Source organism: Myotis daubentonii, chromosome 1 (assembly GCF_963259705.1).
Source record: "Myotis daubentonii chromosome 1, mMyoDau2.1, whole genome shotgun sequence".
In the NCBI taxonomy this organism is placed as follows: Eukaryota; Metazoa; Chordata; class Mammalia; order Chiroptera; family Vespertilionidae; genus Myotis; species Myotis daubentonii.
This window is the reverse complement of record NC_081840.1, coordinates 96,140,439-96,159,088: the sequence shown is the minus strand read 5'-3', so window position 1 is coordinate 96,159,088 and position 18,650 is coordinate 96,140,439. Positions and strand designations below refer to the sequence as shown.

General features: G+C 41.3%; 1 pseudogene; it reads right to left on the bottom strand.

Annotated features, from left to right (window-relative positions):
- The window catches only part of LOC132230584 (polyadenylate-binding protein 2-like), a 59,498-nt pseudogene extending 54,184 nt beyond the window's left edge, over positions 1 to 5,314 (bottom strand).
- Between the last annotated feature and the right edge of the window lie 13,336 nt (positions 5,315 to 18,650).

The following is an 18,650-nucleotide window of genomic DNA, read 5'->3' as shown; positions in this document are numbered from 1 at the left end:
ATGGTTTCTACAGCATTTCCCCTGTTGGGCAATCAGCAAACACTGACAGCTTCATTTCCAAACCCAGCCCCAAGTCAATTCCACTGCAGCTTTTGTCCTCAAACGAGCATTTTTTTATGAAGTGAATTAATATGTGATGCTTTGGGGATGAATATTCAGGGAGACTTTATTTTTAAATATGTCCACAGTCTCTATATCCTCCAGGTAAGGTGTACCGAAGAATGGCTTATCCCACTTCTACTTACCATAGTTCTTCAAATATACATTCCTTTTCTTTACCCTGGACCTGTTCATTCTCTTACTCAACTGAGGCAACTCAATTTTATTTTAACTGCATAATTAGGAAATCACCAGCTACCATTTCACATCTCAGTAATAAGAAGAGGCTCTTCCGTGGCCTAACCACTGGCACTATGACAGAGTGCTGCCGCAGTCGTCCTCTTTTCTTTTGGACACTCCTTAAGTAATAGACTGCAGATTGACCACTCCTTCCGTTCTTCCCGGCATGCCTCTTGGAATCATCATCTTACTACCAAGATTTCTAAAGCTCACCTCTTGGGAGCTCATTAGAAACAACAAATTGTCCTTTGAATAGTCCCCTGGTTTTTCCCATTTTCTATTCTTTCTTTTTTTTTTTAACACCTGTTAAATAATAGAAGCAGCCAACACCAGACCTGTGCTATTTCCTCTAACCTTTTCTACACCCTGTTAATGCACTTTCTGCCCCATTCGTCTCTGCATCATTTCCTCTGTGACTGGCCTCTTTCCCAGCACCGTTCCTCCCCATTGCAAGCCTGTGCCTGCTTTCCCACAGTTTACACACTGCGGCCCTCCCCAACCTTCCAGATCTTTCTCCACCAGTCTCCCAATTCCCTTATCGCATGCCCCCCTCTCAGCCTTAGCCCTCTCAGAAAACTTTCCTTTCTCAATAGGCAGCATATTTTGCTTTTATGAAAGTAGAATATGAAAGAATGTGGTCACTATGATTATCACACGATGTCACATTACCTTTTACATAAACCCTTTAAATCATTTTTACTATTATTCATGAGCCTACAGAATCTAACATAAGGAAATACTCAGAGACATACTTCATATTAGAATAGAGTATAGGTAAATACATATATGTCGGGAGATTGATTGATTATAAGAATTGGTTTACATAATATGGAAGCCAAGAAGTCCCACCACCTGCGGTCTGCAAGCTGGAGAACCAGGACAGCCAGTAGCTTAATTCAGTCTGAGAACCAGGGAGCATCGATGTCCAAGGGCAGATGATGATGTCCCAGTCCACCAGGGAGCAAAGTTGCCTTCTTCTTTATGTTATCCTCAGGCCAGCAACAGATTGGATGATGCCAGCACACATTGCAAAGGGCCATCTGCTTTACTCAGTTCACCAACTCAGATATTGCTCTCTTCCAGAAACTCCCTCACAGATACACGCAGAAATATTGCTTCACCAGCTGTCCCAGCACCCTGAAGCCCAGTCAAGTCACACCATCGAAGGCAGTAATATGGAGGGTTTATACAGACCTGGGCAAAGAGCTACTTAGAGACTGGCATGGAAAAGAGGGAGAACTTCCCACTCGGGACAGAATTCCTGTGGGCGAAAGGAGGCACTGTCCCAGTAAGAGTGCACTGCAACACACGTCATAAAATATTCCGAAGGAAGAATGAAGTAGAACGTGCTGTCTTTTTTCTTTAATGTGCTCTTAACTACTGATATCATTGAATCATTAAAGAAAATGAACAATTAGCCAACATAATGATTACAATTAAGAAAACTTTTCCTTTTTATGTGTTAATTTGAGAGAGAAAGGAACACTGATTTATTGTTCCACTTATTTACACACTCATTGGCTGCTTCTTGTATGTGCCCTGATGAGAGGCTGAAACTGAACACTTGGCATATTAGGGTAATGCTCTCACCAACTGAGCTACCTAGCTAAGGCCAAGAAAACTTTTATAATATAGATATTGCTATAATGATCTATTATACCAACTATTTTGAAAAACTATAAAAAGATAAAACTAATAAAGAAATCAAAGAGGTAAAATAAAACCTATAATTATGAAGCTACCCTGCATCTTAGCTTTGATTTTTAAATAGTACTAAAATCTTTACAAGCCAAAAATTCTTAAATATTCTTTTTAATAAATATTATAACAGCCCTGGGCAGTGTGGCATGCAGGAGGCAGCCAATCGATGTTCTGCCCTCACATTGTTTCTCTCTCTCTCTTTCTCCTTTCCTCTCTCTCTAAAAATCAATGAAAATATTTTTAAAAATATATTATAACAGTGCAATTTAAAAAATTATAATGTAAAGGGACAATATGGAGATATTAAAAGAGGTTTTAAAATATTTTATTGTTGCTACCACATAAACCAGACTTGCTTCATAGCTGGTTTCAACCACAGGTTGTGGGACAGGGAATCCAGAACTTTCTCCCACCTCCTGCCTACTGTAGGGGAGAAAAAAATATGGAGGAAGGAGACATTGAAGGACAAAATAAGGAAATTAAATAAGAAATAAAAAATATAAGGGAGGAGTTGGAGGAGGAAAAAATGAAACAGGGTGAGAAAAATCAAGGAGAAAAAAAGTTGGATGTAGGAGAAAAAGAGTGATGAAAAGAATGTAAGAAAGAAACTAAAAAATAAGCTGCTTATGCAAGTAGGGTTGACATACAATTTGCTTCTCTTTGCAAATGGGAGCATACATACCATCTACTAGTTTTTTAAACTTTGCTTTCATTATATCTGGGTTTTTCTTAAAGCTAGGAATTCTTATCATTTTTTTTTTCTTTACTTCTCTCCCAGCCTCTTCTCACCCACCCAACAACATTAACCTAGAATTGGATGGAACAGTAAGAGGAAAAAGAGAGAGAAGCACAGATGGGCATCTGGAAATTTGAAGTGAGTCACTAATGTCCCATATGCTCTCACAGAGAACACTCGGAGAATGTTTGCCTGGAAAAGGTGAGCCGAATGGAATCCCTCTTGTGATGTAAGCAGCTGAGAGACAAATGAATAGAGGTGTGTGGCTCCTACCTCACTCCTTGCTTTCTGGGCATTATAAGCTCCCTGCTCCTGACAGGGCTTTTCCTTTGAAGAGTCAAACCTTTTGCCAAGCCATCTTTCAGCCAAAAGCCATTTCCCTCTAGTTTACAGGAAAAAGAGGAAGACAAAATCCCACCCATCCTTTTCTGAGCTGTTATTTTCCACTTCAAATTAATGAGCTTCTCACAGTGAGACCAAGTTGCTTTGCTCAGATAATGAAATCATACTGTTGTTTCACATGAGGCAATTCAAACTGATGTGGATCTTAGCTATTTAGGGACAAAGTCCTTCATATGGCTGAAAAGAAGGACTGCTACTGTTTTTATTGAGATAAAAGTTATCTCCATATTTCTCTCAAATTTCTTTCCAAACATTGACGGAGGAATTGACAATGAAGAGTTTAATATTCACTTGGGGTATTTCAACTATGAATCTATATTTTACGAGTCTTCTAGGGGCTAGTAAATGTTTCAGACTATATGCTGAAAACTTTAAAAACATCTAGACCAGGTATCCACCACCATCCCATTTCCACAGAATGCTAACCTCACAGGAAAGACACATCTCTCCGCGTTACTGTATCAAGGAACACATACTGAGTGGAGAGGTGCGGGCCTGTGCTCCTGGCAGTCATGAAAGACTCACACCTTACAGGGAGTAACTGACAGAAAAAATAAGTAATGTGAGTCTCAGTGGTATTAATTCCTGTTTTGATCTCCCACCATCTGGGAGTCCTTAAAGTCAAAATTAAAAGCCGAGCTAGAAGTTATTCCTGGGCACAAATAGGAATTACTTTCAGCTAGGAGAATCAGAAAGTGAGATAATTTGTCTACTCAGGCACATATTTAACAAAAGTACCCAAACCATAGGTATTAGAATGACTAGTTTCTTCAAAAAAGAAGGGAGATAGTGAGCTTCTGAATGCTGCCCACCTAAAGAGCTACCCAGCACTGGGCTGGAGGATATGGAGATTGTAGTAGAGAGTTCAGAGAAATAGGAAAAGGGCCAGCAACGGAAAATCACATGGGACAGGGACATGAGTGGCCCTTTCCCAAATATTAACTGAAATTAGAAAGAAAACAAAGAGATTCGTTTTCAAATGATTAATGTAGAGTGTAAACATTTTTCATTGGTAAGCATGAGTTTGCAATCTGAAGAATTTGTAGTTTTGTAGGCAAAGATGAACAGGGCAAAAAATAGAAATTTTACATTGGTCAGTTTTAAACAAAATGCTTCATTTATTATTTGCCACATTATGTTCTAGCCATGCCCTAGAACAGTGATGGCGAACCTTTTGAGCTCGGCGTGTCAGCATTTTGAAAAACCCTAACTTAACTCTGGTGCAGTGTCACATATAGAAATTTTTTGATATTTGGAACCATAGTAAAACAAAGACTTATATTTTTGATATTTATTTTATATATTTAAATGCCTTTTAACAAAGAAAAATCAACCAAAACAATGAGTTCGCATGTCACCTCTGACACGCGTGTCAGATGTTGGCCATCACTGTCCTAGAAAATGGTGACACCGATACGAAGGGGACCAGAACATATCCTGAAGCAACACTAGTCTCACCTTCACCTCCAGGTAAGGCCAGGAAATAAAATTACACACAAAAGAACCCACAAAATGCCTAAGCATCCTATTGTAGAAGACAGGTCTAACATGAGGAGAAAAGTTCATTCTTTCAACAAGTATTTATTTAACATCTACTATGTGCTTAGGCAATGGATGCTGAGGGTGCAGCAGCAAATGAAACAATGTACAATGGGCCTTTGTTCCAGTGGGGGAGACAAACAGTAAACAAACAATAGAATGTTAGGAAGTGAGAAGTTATATAAATAAAATTAAGCTGTGTATAGGAATAAAGTATAAATAAGGGGATAAAGTATTAAGCAGAATGATCAGTGAAGGAAGGTCTCTCTAATCAGCTGTCTTACCAGCAGAGGCCTAAATGAAGTAAGGAAGGGAGTCATGTGGTGCATAAAGGAAACAGTGAGTGCAAAGGTCCTGTGGCAGGTATATGCTTGAGGCATGAAGCATATGCAGAACGAAATATGCATGTGTTATGTGCAAGAAGGCAAGCAGGGCTGGAGTGGAGCTAAGGTGAGTTCACTCCTCTGAAGTCTCCCTTTTGTAGTAAAGAAATTGAATAGCAAATAAGTTAATTACCTAATAATCATAGCTTCTATCCAGAAAGATTATTGGTAACAAACCTGGAGAGGTGAGTTGACTTACCTGAGTTCGACCCATTGGTCCTTGATGGATTCAGGATACATCTTCTAGGAATGCTGCTAGTTTATTTGGTACCTTTGAGCACATTAGGAAAAGGTGTTTCTTTCTCTCAGAAAATACCACTTCACTCTAGGGCAGTGATGGCGAACCTATGACACGCGTGTCAGAGGTGACACTCGAACTCACTTTTTGGTTGATTTTTCTTTGTTAAATGGCATTTAAATATATAAAATAAATATCAAAAATATAAATCTTTGTTTTACTATGGTTCCAAATATCAAAAAATTTCTATATGTGACACGGCACCAGAGTTAAGTTAGGGTTTTTCAAAATGCTGACATGCCGAGCTCAAAAGGTGCGCCATCACTGCTCTAGGGTGTACTCCTCAGCCAGTGGTGCTTGGCCTGGATTTCAGCTCTCACCTGCCTCCTCAGCCAGGCACCCTGGGCTGGGCCAACCTGTACACCACCATGCAGTGGCCCAGAACCAGCAGATTATTCCCTATACCATAATACCTCCCCTACTAATGATCACCCGGTTCCCAAGTCTTCAGTTTCATGGTTGAACTCTTAGTTAATTTTGATCAGATAGCTCATCTGGCAATAGTTGCGCAGCACATTCCTTTGAACGCCTTGGTCTAGGTCAGTGGTCGTCAAACTCATTAGTCAACAGAGCCAAGTATCAACAGTACAACAATTGAAATTTCTTTTGAGAGCCAAATTTTTTAAACTTAAACTATATAGGTAGGTACATTGTTATTAACTTAATTAGGGTACTCCTAAGGCTTAGGAAGAGCCACACTCAAGGGGCCAAAGAGCTGCATGTGGCTTGTGAGCCACAGTTTGCCGACCACTGGTCTAGGTTGACTTGTGGAAAAGATGAGATAGTTTGACCACAGATGGAGAATGAGATGCTCCTAAGTCTTTTGCTGCTCTAACAAATTACCACACCGTAAACTACCTTATGATTCTAGAGGACAAAAGTCTTAATATCAAGGTGTCAACAGAGTTACCTTCCTCCAGGAGCCTCTAGTGAGTAATCTATTTCCTTGCCTTTTCCAGCTTCTGGACACCACCTTCATTCTTGGCTTGTAGCTCCTTCCATCTTCAAAAGTAGCAGCATAGCATCTTCAACTCTCTCTCTCTCTCTCTCTCTCTCTCTCTCTCTCTCCTTTCCTATTCACCTCTGCTATTGTCACCTTCCTCCTCTGACTGACTCTCCCATCTCCCTCTTACAAGGACCCTATGATTACAATGGGTGCACCTGGATATGCCAGAACCATCTCCATTTCATGATCCTAAATTTAACCACATATGCAAAGTCCTTTTTGCCATGTTAAATTGAGATGGCAGCTGCTGGGGATTAGGATGTGGACATGTTTAGGAGACATAATTCTTCTATCTACCACAAGGTGTAATAGAAAAGTGCACTCACTGAGAAGGCCCCTTGCACATCACTGTTCTTGGCCTTAAATTTCTTTTACAGATTCATTTTTCACTCCTTAAAGACTTTTTCATTTTTTCAGAATTCACTGATAAAATGTAAATGCCGGCCAGAAGGTATAACATGTTAAGCCTATCTGTAGAGATTTTAGTGGGAGGATAAAGACCCTGGGAAATAATTAGAGAATATAGGAGAAGTGTTTCCCAGTTTTTGCTAAGAGCTAACTTACCCTTTAGAAGAGCAGGCGATGAGGAATCGCAAATTCTGGTCATTAACTAGTTGTTAACCATAGAAACTGCCTTTAATATCTTTGTGTCTCATTTTCCTCATTGTGAACTAATAACATTTAAACACCTGTTTGTGGAAGTACCTTTGACAAGTGTAACAAAGAATAGTGCCTAATATTCCTTTAGTGATAAATCTTTGACATGCATTGTCTCCTTTAATGCTCACAATTGCTCTTTGAGGCAGGTGCTATTGTCACCAGAAAGGGATTGGGACTGAGGCAGATCTGCTCTGGCACAGTCTGGAATGTGTAGGACTTGACGTTGTGCAGGAAAGATTTCACAATATGAATCCAGGTGATTTTGAGAGTACATTTATTAAAGCTGGAGACAGGGAAACTAAGGAAGGGTGTAAGATAAAAGAGGCAAGATCATTGCAATAGGAGTGTATAGGCAAAGCTACCTTGGCCTTTGGAAATGTGAAAAAGAGTTGAGCCTAGGCAAGGCTGACTTGGCCCTGTAGGAAAAAAGTCACAGAGGCAGAAGTGAGCTAGTTGGGCTGCATGGACTCAGGAATCAAATTACAGAGGCAAAAGGGGCACCCTTGGAGACAGGTTCAAGGGGTTAGCCTGGGACGAGTTGCCACTGCCTGCTGCTCCCCTTGTGTGGGACTCTTATAACTTAGGAAAAAGAAAGCAAAGATAAGCACCCCAGGAAGGAAGAGAAGGGGTGAAGGGAGGAGGTGCAGGCATGCCCAAGAGAGAGCATGCATTGGGTCCTTTGTCTTAGGGTTTTTACCTATTTTCTAAAGATGGGAATTTTAGGGGAGGTCTCAGGAGGATCTCAATAGAATATTTGTCAGCTTTTCAGGTGTGTTATTTAGCATGCTGATTCATCAAAATGAATGTATAGAGGAGTCAGGGTCATTCTCTGGTCAGTTTTATCTTCAAAGAATGTCACTGAAGAGGGACTGGGGCTGAGGGGGTCTGGAATGCATAAACCATTTGCTTCTAAGTGTCCTTGGTTAGAGAAGATAAGACCTGCAATTGCTTAATCCCTTCACTTTCTTTCATCCAGTTCCCCAACTCCCCCTCCCTTATGACAGCTGTAAAAACAAACAAATATCCTATATAATAAATATGCAAATGGTCATCACGCCATCATGTCATAACAGCTCAGACACTCAACACTGGGGCGAGAGGAATGGGGACCAGCCAGGCTGTGGCCCGGGAGAGGGACAAGCCACCCGCTCCGTGGTCCCGGGCGTCAGCAGCTGTGCCTGCGCCTGCAGCCCAGGAGAGGGACAAGCTGCCTACCCCGCGGTCCCAGGCGCCTGCGGCTGCGACCCAGAAGAAGCCATCCACCCATGATCCCCTGTGGCTGCGGCCAGCCCGGGAGAAGCCAGCCTGGGTCCTGGGTGCCTGCAACTGGCCAGAGGGAGGGAAGCCCGGGTTCTGGGTGCCTGTGACTGGCCGGAGAAGGGAATCCTGGGTCCCAGTTGTGGGGCGAGGCAGAGGTGGTTAGAGGCGATCAGGCCAGCAGGGGAGCAGTTAGGGGTGATCAGGCAGGCAGGCAGAGATGGTTAGGGGCAATCAGGCAGTCAGGCAGAGGGGTTAGGGTGATCAGGCAGGCAGGTGAGCGATTAGGAGCCAGCCTTCGCAGATTGCAAGAGGCAGTCAGACATCCCCTGAGGGGTCCTGGATTGGAGAGGGTGCCGGCCAGGCAGGGGGACACCCCCCCCCCCCACCCCATGTGCATGAATTTCATGCACTGGGCCTCTAGTTTTATATAGATAGATGATAGATAGATAGATAGATAGATAGATAGATAGATAGATAGATAGATAGAGATAGAGATAGAGATAGAGATAGAGATAGAGATAGAGATAGAGATAGAGATAGAGATGATAGAGATAGAGATAGATATTTGATACAGAATTTTTGGACTGGAATTGAAGAATGAATCCAGACAGAAGATGGTATAGCAAAGGTGGAGATTTATTGAAGAACAAGTACAGACTCCCACACGAAATAGTCCCACAGAACAGACTCCCATATGGGGAGGGGGAAAGGGTCCCACTGACTTCTTGTTTCCATAGTCTATAAAGGCTGCAGTTCCTGTGCCCTGATATCCCCTCTGGTTGGTCAATATTCCCTTTGAATTCGTTATTATAATAACTCCTGAGGCCCTCCTCTCTCATTGTCCTCCTATTCCGGCTGAGCTTTCTTCCTCCTTCTTTATTTTGTAAATATAGACCTCTTGGCTACTCCCAGTTCCCTTATCTTATGTAGATGTTGCTGTTGGCTATCCCTTGTGTTGTGGAGATGTACCTTCCCTGGCTTCCTTTTGTTACAGAAATGTACCTTCTCCCAGTCTGTAGCCCAGTGTTTTTTTCATGGACCCCAATTCTAAAAGTTCCCTAAGCCTGCCTATATTCCCCTAAAATTCCTGTTTCATATGTATATCGCATAGACATAGACAACATTGTGGTGATAGCCAGTGGGAAAGGGTGGGTGGAGGTAGATGGAAATGGGCAAGTGGGGATAAATGGGGATGGAAGGAGACTTTGCTTTGGGAGATGGCTCATTATGCTGTGTGCAGATGATGATTTGTTCAGTTGTTCACTTGGAACCTGTATGGTTTTGTGAACCAATGGCACCCCAAAAAATTCAATTAAAAAGAAAGACCTATCTGGCTATAAATTGCTTGGCCATTTAACTATTTGTCTCAGTTTCCCTATTTTACCAAGGAATTTTCCTGGCTTCTTACTATCCCGCCTCACTATTATTACCTGCCACTTAACAGGTGAGAAGACTAAGGCTTGGGTCGAAAAACCTGACAAAGCTCATACAGTGAGGAGTAATGGAGCTGGGATGTAAACCCAGAATTTCTTAGGTCCAGGGTCTCTGCTTTGTATCACTATAAATTTTTTGGTCTGTAAAACATCAATAGGATACTGAAAACCAGTCCAGGGTACAGTATTGGGCATAGCATTAGGTGAGGTTACAGAAATGAGGTTGAGAAAATAAAGCCAGGGTGTCTTTAAAATTACAAAGGCAGTAATTTCAAGGTAATTGAGGTTTACAAAGAAAATAATTGTAGTTCCCGGGTTGACTTTCTGAGCCATTTGAAAATCAGGCATCTGGGATGCAAATCAGCAAAGGCTTGCCCTTCCCTCTATCCTCCTCCCTCCCCCAGCCTCCACACTCTGGGGAGACCACAAGCAATGGCCAGTTTTAGGAAACCACACAGTTAAATTATTAAACACTCAACTCAAGACTTTAGAGAAGAAAAAAATTAAATCTTGAAGATATCAGAAGGAAGAAAGTAATATGATTTACAAACAAACAAATTAGAAACAGCGCATAATTTAAATTAACAAATACATTCAAATGGGACTTTAATAAGAAAACTTCCCACCAAAATAGACTAATCCTGAAATTTCCATTAAGCAAAACACCAAAGAAGAAAAATAATAAGAAAAACCATGGACTAGATTACATAAGAGACTAGTATAAACAATTTAATATGTTTTGATGTAGACAAATGTAATTTCAAAAAGTTGACAACAGAAGAGATGCAAAACTGGAATAGGAACGTACTTCCCTGGCCTGGGTCCCATTAAATCTTCCCATGAACATTTGAGAATGCTCCTCGCATCTCTGCAGGCTGAACTCCTACCCCTTGCTTCCTCCTTCCTTTCATCCACCCTGCTTTTCCTGTCCAGATTCCCCTGACACAGCCTTTCCTGTCACCACCCCTGCTCTACCTGCCCCTCCCTAGCCATCTTGTGTCTTGTGGAACTCAGGCTTAGTTCTGAACAAACTTTCCTACAAGCTAATGTACTTTTAATTACCTATTTACTTATTAAATTATTGTGTTAATCATGAACAAAAACAGACCAAAGTCCTTGTTCTCTGATAACTTATATTTTTAGTGGTGGAAGACTGATTAGTGTAACACTTCCACAGGCGATGAGGGGAATGAAGAAAAATAAAACAGGCACTGAGACACCCTGGTGGTGAATGTCTGGTTGCCTGAATTTCCCTCAACTGGTAGATGGATTTTTTTCTGCCTCCTTCTGTCACTGGATTCTCTCAAAAGTATCTGACATACCACATACCTTGGTCTGATTACATAGAATAAAAATAGTCAACATACTGGCATACTAGTGCTTTTAATCCACATTACAAGCCGACCAGGTAAATATTGTCATCATCACATTTCTTACAGATGCAGAAACTGAGATACAGAGGGATTAAGGAACTTTCTTGTCTCACAGCTAAGAGCTTGAACTGGTATTTGAACCAGAGTGCCTGTCCCAAGAGTCCATGCACTTTACCCCTACAAGTATGTCTATACTTCCAACCAGTCATCTTACATGAACTCTTTCCACTGTCCTCTCCACTTCAAAATTTCTATGTACTTTCTTCTCTATATTTGTTCAAAATTGTCAGTCCTCTTTTCCAAGCTTTACCCCTGCACCTGCCCCTTTCCCTCCAATTATAAACCCTTCTTTTTCCTTTTTTTTTTTTCTATAAGGAACAGGGTACTAGTGTGAAATTAACATGCTTTCTTTTTCTCCTGCTCAGTACACAGACCTTTGCCCTAGTTCCGAGGTGTCTGTAAACTTGAAAAGAGATTAGGATTCTTATCACAAGAATGTTAGTAATTCTTAAAAGAGAGGCATAATAATATTTTTACCTGCAAATAGGATTATGCAGTAAGAAGGTAGCCTTTACATGTCCCCACCTCTAGCAATACATTTAACCAGCTAGCTTCTAGGGATCAGTTCTTTTTTTAATATGTTTTTCATTGATTTCAGGGAGGAAGGGAGAGGAGGAGAGAGATAGAAACATCAATGATGAGAATCATTTACCAGCTACCTCTTGCACATTCCCAACTAGGGATCGAGCCCGCAACGCTGGGCATGCGCCCTGACTGGGAATCAACCATGACCCCCTGGTTCATGGATCCAAGCTCAACCACTGATCCACACCGGCCGGGTGGGATCAGCTCTTAAAGTTCTCCTATTGTGTGGGGAAAACCCTAGACAACAGAAGACTCCAGGGAAGCAGAGTTAGAGAAGGAGAATAGGACTTAGGGGACTGTGAGAAGAAGAAGGAAGGTTGGAAGAAATAGAGCCAGGCAGACCTGTGTCCTAAGTGCTCTCTTTCTAGCATTCCAGCCCGGAGAAGGCAATCATGCTAGAGGAATGGCTCCTGCCGACTGCCCATCTAGGACTCCGAGAAGTCATCTCTTGGTCATGTTGCCCCATCACGGAGCTCAGCCACTTCAAGGAAGATTTGATTTCCATGACAAAACATCATCTTACACTACTTCAGTACTCCTATGTTTCTTATTTCCTCTTCTTTTTTACTTTTTCTTACACTTTTCCCAGTTTCACTTCTTTCATTCTTGAAATGTGAGTATCCTCTAAAGTTTTGTCCTCAACACTTTTTCTTTCCTTTACTTATCTCATTTTTTTTCTTATCGTAGTAACTGTCACCTCTAGGAAGATGTTTCCCAAATTCACCTATCTGTTCACAATTTCTCTTTTGAACTTCTATGTTCTATCTCCAAGCCTTCCTAGATATTTTTGCCATTCTTGTTGCCTATAATTCCAACTCAAAACAATTTAAATCATATATATTTCTTGCCATTTCCCAAAATGTACTTCTTACTCCCCTATAAATGTTAATGACATCACCATTCTTTGTGAATTTCCCTACTTTCCATTTTGAGCAAAAATCCTCCAAATATCTCACACATGTTTATTATAACTTAGTAAAGTACCTAGTACATTATAATTATACTAGTGGCCCAGTGCATGAAATCCATGCACATTAAAAGGGAGTTAAGTAGAGGAAATATTTTAATATTGCTATTTGCCCTTTCTCTATAATAGAAGTGTCAGAGATGAAAGAAAATTAGTAAAATTTATATGAAAATCTCCCTCCTGTCAGAGTCTGGGGCATGCTACAGGACCCAGAATCAAATCCCTGCCCACCCACGTGAGCCTCAAAATTGTGGAAGACCAGACCCAGCCGGCCCCACCCCTGTCAAGCTCCGCAGGGCGGGGAGCGCAGCCTCAGGTCCCCTGTCAAGCCCCGCTGGGTAGAGGGCACAGCCTCAGGTCTCCAGGCCCTGGCACGAAGGCATGAGGGTGTGACAACCATTTGCATATTAACTCTTTATTATATAGGTTATATAGGATGCCAGATGCTAAGGGATTTCCATATGTTAACTCATTTAATCCTCACAACTCTAAGAGATTGTTACTAGTATTACTACCATTTATAGCTATGGAAACCTGAGGTACAGAGAGATTAAAGTCACACAGCTAGTAAATGGCAGATGTTGGAAACTGAAGCCAGGAAACCTGTTCTAGAGTCTGAATTCTTATCCACTGCACTATGCCGCTTCTCACTAGACTGTGCATGAAAAATTTACATAAAACTGTGCACAAAATAATCACGACTATGTGAAATAATCAATCAATGAAACAGCCTAAATAATTAGGTATAGAAAAAAATCAAAAGAGAGGGAAATGAATGACTGGAGAACCAAGATGGCGGCATAGGTTAACGCCGGAGTTTGCTGCTTTGAACAACTACTTCAAAAGTGAAACCAAAAAACGGAAGGGACATCACCCAGAACCACAGGAACGCTGGCTGAGTGGAAGTCCTACAACTAGGAGGAAAGAGAAACACACACGGACACTCAGAGGAGGCGCAGTGGTGAAGTCAAATTCTGAGGTGCGGAGTGCACAGAGCGGGCTGGCGGCGGAGGGCGCGGTTGGCGTTTTCAATTGGGAGGGAGTCGCAGACTCTGAGCTCCAGATCCGGGCGAGTCTTTAGGGACCCAGACTCAAACGGGAGAAGCGGGACTGTCTGGCTTCGGTCAGAGCGAGTGCAGCTTTCTCTCCCAGCTTTGCAGCGGGTGCTGGGACTCAGAGAGGCAGAGCCCCTGGGGACAGGACTGAGAGCCGCCATAACTGCTCTCTCCGGCCCACCCTGTTGATCCTGTGCGACCCACCCCGCCCAAGCCCTGCACAGAGGCATTTGCCGATAGCCTCAGGCAAAGGCTAGATTAGCACCTCCCTAGAGGACAGAAGTTCTCTCACTGCTGACACTCATAGCTGATTCTCATAGCCACTTGGCCTGGAGGTCAAACCCTCCCTGGAATTAGCTACAACAATCAAGATTTATCTATAAGACTGCGAACAAAGACCACTAGGGGGTGCACCAAGGAAGCATAACAAAATGCGGAGACAAAGAAACAGGACAAAATTGTCAATGGAAGAAATAGAGTTCAGAACCACACTTTTAAGGTCTCTCAAGAACTGTTTAGAAGCTGCCGATAAACTTAATGAGATCTACACAAAAACTAATAAGACCCTCGATCTTATATTGGGGAACCAACTAGAAATTAAGCATACACGGACTGAAATAATGAATATTATACAGACGCCCGACAGCAGACCAGAGGAGCGCAAGAATCAAGTCAATGATTTGAAATGCGAGGAAGCAAAAAACATCCAACCGGAAAAGCAAAATGAAAAAAGAATCCAAAAATGCGAGGATAGTGTAAGGAGCCTCTGGGACAGCTTCAAGCGTACCAACATCAGAATTATAGGGGTGCCAGAAGATGAGAGAGAGCAAGATATTGAAAACCTATTTGAAGAAATAATGACAGAAAACTTCCCCCACCTGGTGAAAGAAATGGACTTACAGGTCCAAGAAGCGCGGAGAACCCCAAACAAAAGGAATCCAAAGAGGACCACACCAAGACACATCATAATTAAAATGCCAAGAGCAAAAGACAAAGAGAGAATCTTAAAAACAGCAAGAGAAAGAAACTCAGTTACCTACAAGGGAATACCCATACGACTGTCAGCGGATTTCTCAACAGAAACTTTGCAGGCCAGAAGGGAGTGGCAAGAAATATTCAAAGTGATGAATACCAAGAACCTACAACCAAGATTACTTTATCCAGCAAAGCTATCATTCAGAATTGAAGGTCAGATAAAGAGCTTCACAGATAAGGAAAAGCTAAAGGAGTTCATCACCACCAAACCAGGATTATATGAAATGCTGAAAGGTATCCTTTAAGAAGAGGAAGAGGAAGAAAAAGGTAAAGATACAAATTATGAACAACAAATATGCATCTATCAACAAGTGAATCTAAGAATCAAGTGAATAAATAATCTGATGAACAGAATGAACTGTTGATTATAATAGAATCAGGGACATAGAAAGGGAATGGACTGACTATTCTTGGGGGGGAAAGGGGTGTGGGAGATGTGGGAAGAGACTGGACAAAAATCGTGCACCTATGGATGAGGACAGTGGGTGGGGAGTGAGGGCGGAGGGTGGGGCGGGAACTGGGAGGAGGGGAGTTATGGGGGGGAAAAAAAGAGGAACAAATGTAATAATCTGAACAATAAAGATTTAATTAAAAAAAAAACAAAAAAAAACAAAGAGGGGAGAGGGCCCTGCTATCCCTCCCCTCCCCTTCCCTCCCTCCCCTCCCTAAAAAAAAAAAAAAAAAGAAAATATAATAGTGATTATCCTCGGTATAGGAAAGACTGAAAACAAGTTTATTTTCTATCCTCTACTCTTTTTATTTTCCAAATTTTCTATTATAAGTATAATATTTATAATGAAAAACATAATATACAACATGGAATTAATATATAATAATTTTATATTTCAATTTTAAATCCATTGAATATGGAAAATACAATGGCAGCATACTTTCTTCTCAACTAAAAAATAACTTATACATCTCTTTTACATCTAAATCTTCCATTCCATTTCACACGTGGTTCTGGCTGTTATTTCCACTGACATTGACTCATATGATTCCTACATGCTAGATTAATCTTTTTAAGACAATGTTTTTTCTATACCACTTCCCTATTCAATTCAAACCGTTTAGTCTGGCATTAGATTTGTCCTAACCTTCGTTGCAGCCTTTTCTTCCATCCCCCCATATGGGATGGGGCCAGGCCCCATATGTTTCCTGTGACCCAATCTGCCTCATTTCATTCCTCTGTCTTGCTCTTTCCCAGCTCCATGCAGCTCCCAGGTCACAAGAGAATCCTGAGAGAAGTGAATTAGTCTTTGCCAGCTTGTGAAGTGGTTTGGGATTGGCTCCTGCTCTCCAGTGGCCAATGTGTGCTGGTCCGGGCAGATCAAGCTCCTGAGCACTGCTCTGCCTGAGACCCTTCGGTGTTGGGGGGCAGGGAGTCAGGAGTGATTTAGCTTTGCCAACTCTCCTTCTAGATCAGCTCTTAGCTGAGTATGTGGACTTGTCCTGCTCTATATTTCCCTCTGTTCTGCATGTTTCCCTTACAGAAATGATGACCTGATGTTCTGCATAACTCTGGCCATATTTAAGTTGGATCCTGCCCAGCCCTCCTGACTTCTGCATGGAACTAACAGCTAGATTTCCCAGAACAACACTCTGCTTATTCAATTAGACCTTCTTGAACCCCTGGCCCTGACTATGGACTCTGGGTCCTGGAGAGAGTATAACTTGAACTACTTAACTGTTCACACTGACCCCCAACGTTACTGCCTTCCACCTGCTCTTCCAGACCTGCTCCACAGTTACTGCCAGGCTGCCAAAATGTCACATAAGGTATCTGGGAGTCTCTCTGAGATTGGACAATTTCTGCCAAAAAATATCCTCCTCAATCTTTTCTGCCCTGTGAGCCTTTGATTACAGTGTTTCTTTAGCTCAGAAATCCTCATGAATGCTTACAAAGTTTCTACCGATCTTTGTGTGTGTGGTAAAATATATATAGCATAAAATTTGCCATTTTTAAGTGTACAATTCAGTTGCATTAAGTACATTGTTGGACAACCATCATTAACCGCATTTCCAGAATTTTTCATAACTCCAAACAGAAATGCTGTACCATTAAATAACTCCCCATTCTTTCCTCCCAGCTTGTAGTGGCCACCATTACACTTTCTGTCCCTATGAATCTGCCCATTCTCGTGTCTCATATAGTGGAATCATACATGATTTGAAGCATTAAATATAATGAAGTGAATACAATATCCATTTCAAATGCCACATGCTCTAGTAACCCCCACTACACGTCAGCTTCCGGGAAAGGACCATCTTCCTATCCCCATGACGGCCCTGCCCTGTGCGGGAAGGGGGGCAGCTCCCCAACCCCCTGATCAGCCCTGCACAGTGTGGGACCGGGGGCAGGGTTGCCCAACACAGTGCCTTTCACGTACTAGGTACCCAGCAAATGTTTAATGTATGAATGCAAGAATTTGAAGTTAATGAGTAAACATAATAATAAACAAAAATAAGAATCCTTCACTTCTGCCTTTTTATTGAAAGTAACTAGATTTTCCTTAATAACTTCTACAATTTTATTATTTAAGGAAGCATATGTTTGCTCTCTGCTTATCAGCTTGCCAAAAATAATTATCCCCAGGGATGCAAGGATGGTACAATATCCGCAAATCAATAAACGTGGTACATCACATAAACAAATTGAAAGAAAAAACCACATAGTCATATCAATTGATGCAGAAAAAGCATTTGACAAAACCCATTTCTGATAAAAACTCTCAGCAAGGTGGGAATAGAAGGATCATACCTCAACATAATAAAGGCCATATATGACAAATCCACAGCTAACATCATACTCAATGGACAAAAACTAACACCATTTCCCCTAAGAACAGGAACAAGACAGGGATGCCCACTCTCACCACTCCTGTTCAATATAGTACTGGAAGTATTAGCCATTGCAATTAGACAAGAAGGAGAAATAAAAGGCATCCAAATTGGAAAAGAAGAAGTAAAACTGTCCTTATTTGCAGACGACATGATATTATACATACAAAACCCTAAAAACTCCATCAAAAAACTAGACTTAATACATGAATTTGGAAATGTAGCAGGATACAAAATTAACCCCAAGAAATCTAAGGCATTTCTATACACCAATAGTGAATTTACAGAAAGAGAGACTAAAAAAAAAATCCCATTTACCATCGCACCAAAAAAATTAAGCTACCTAGGAATAAACTTAACTAAAGAGGTAAAAGACCTCTACTCAGAAAACTACAGGACATTGAAAAAAGAGATAGAGGAAGACATAAACAGATGGAAGAACATACTGTGTTCATGGATTGGTAGAATCAACATCATTAAAATGTCCATACTACCCGGAGCAATCTATAAATTCAACGCACTTCCCATTAAAATACCAATGGCATATTTCACAGATCTAGAACGAACTCTCCAAAAATTCATCTGGAATAAAAAAAGACCCCAAATAGCTGCAGTGATTCTGAGAAAGAACAAAGTAGGTGGGATCTCAATACCAGATATCAAGCTGTATTACAAAGCCACTGTTCTCAAAACTGCCTGGTACTGGCACAAGAACAGACATATAGATCAATGGAATAGAATAGAGAGCCCAGAAATTGGCCCAAACAATCTGCTCAGTTAATATTTGACAAAGGAGGCAAGAACATACAATGGAGTCAAGATAGTCTCTTCAATAAATGGTGTTGGGAAAATTGGACAGATACATGCAAGAAAATGAAACTAGACCACCAACTTACACCATACACAAAAATAAACTCAAAATGGATAAAGGACTTAAATGTACAACGGGAAACCATAAAAATTCTAGAAGAATCCAA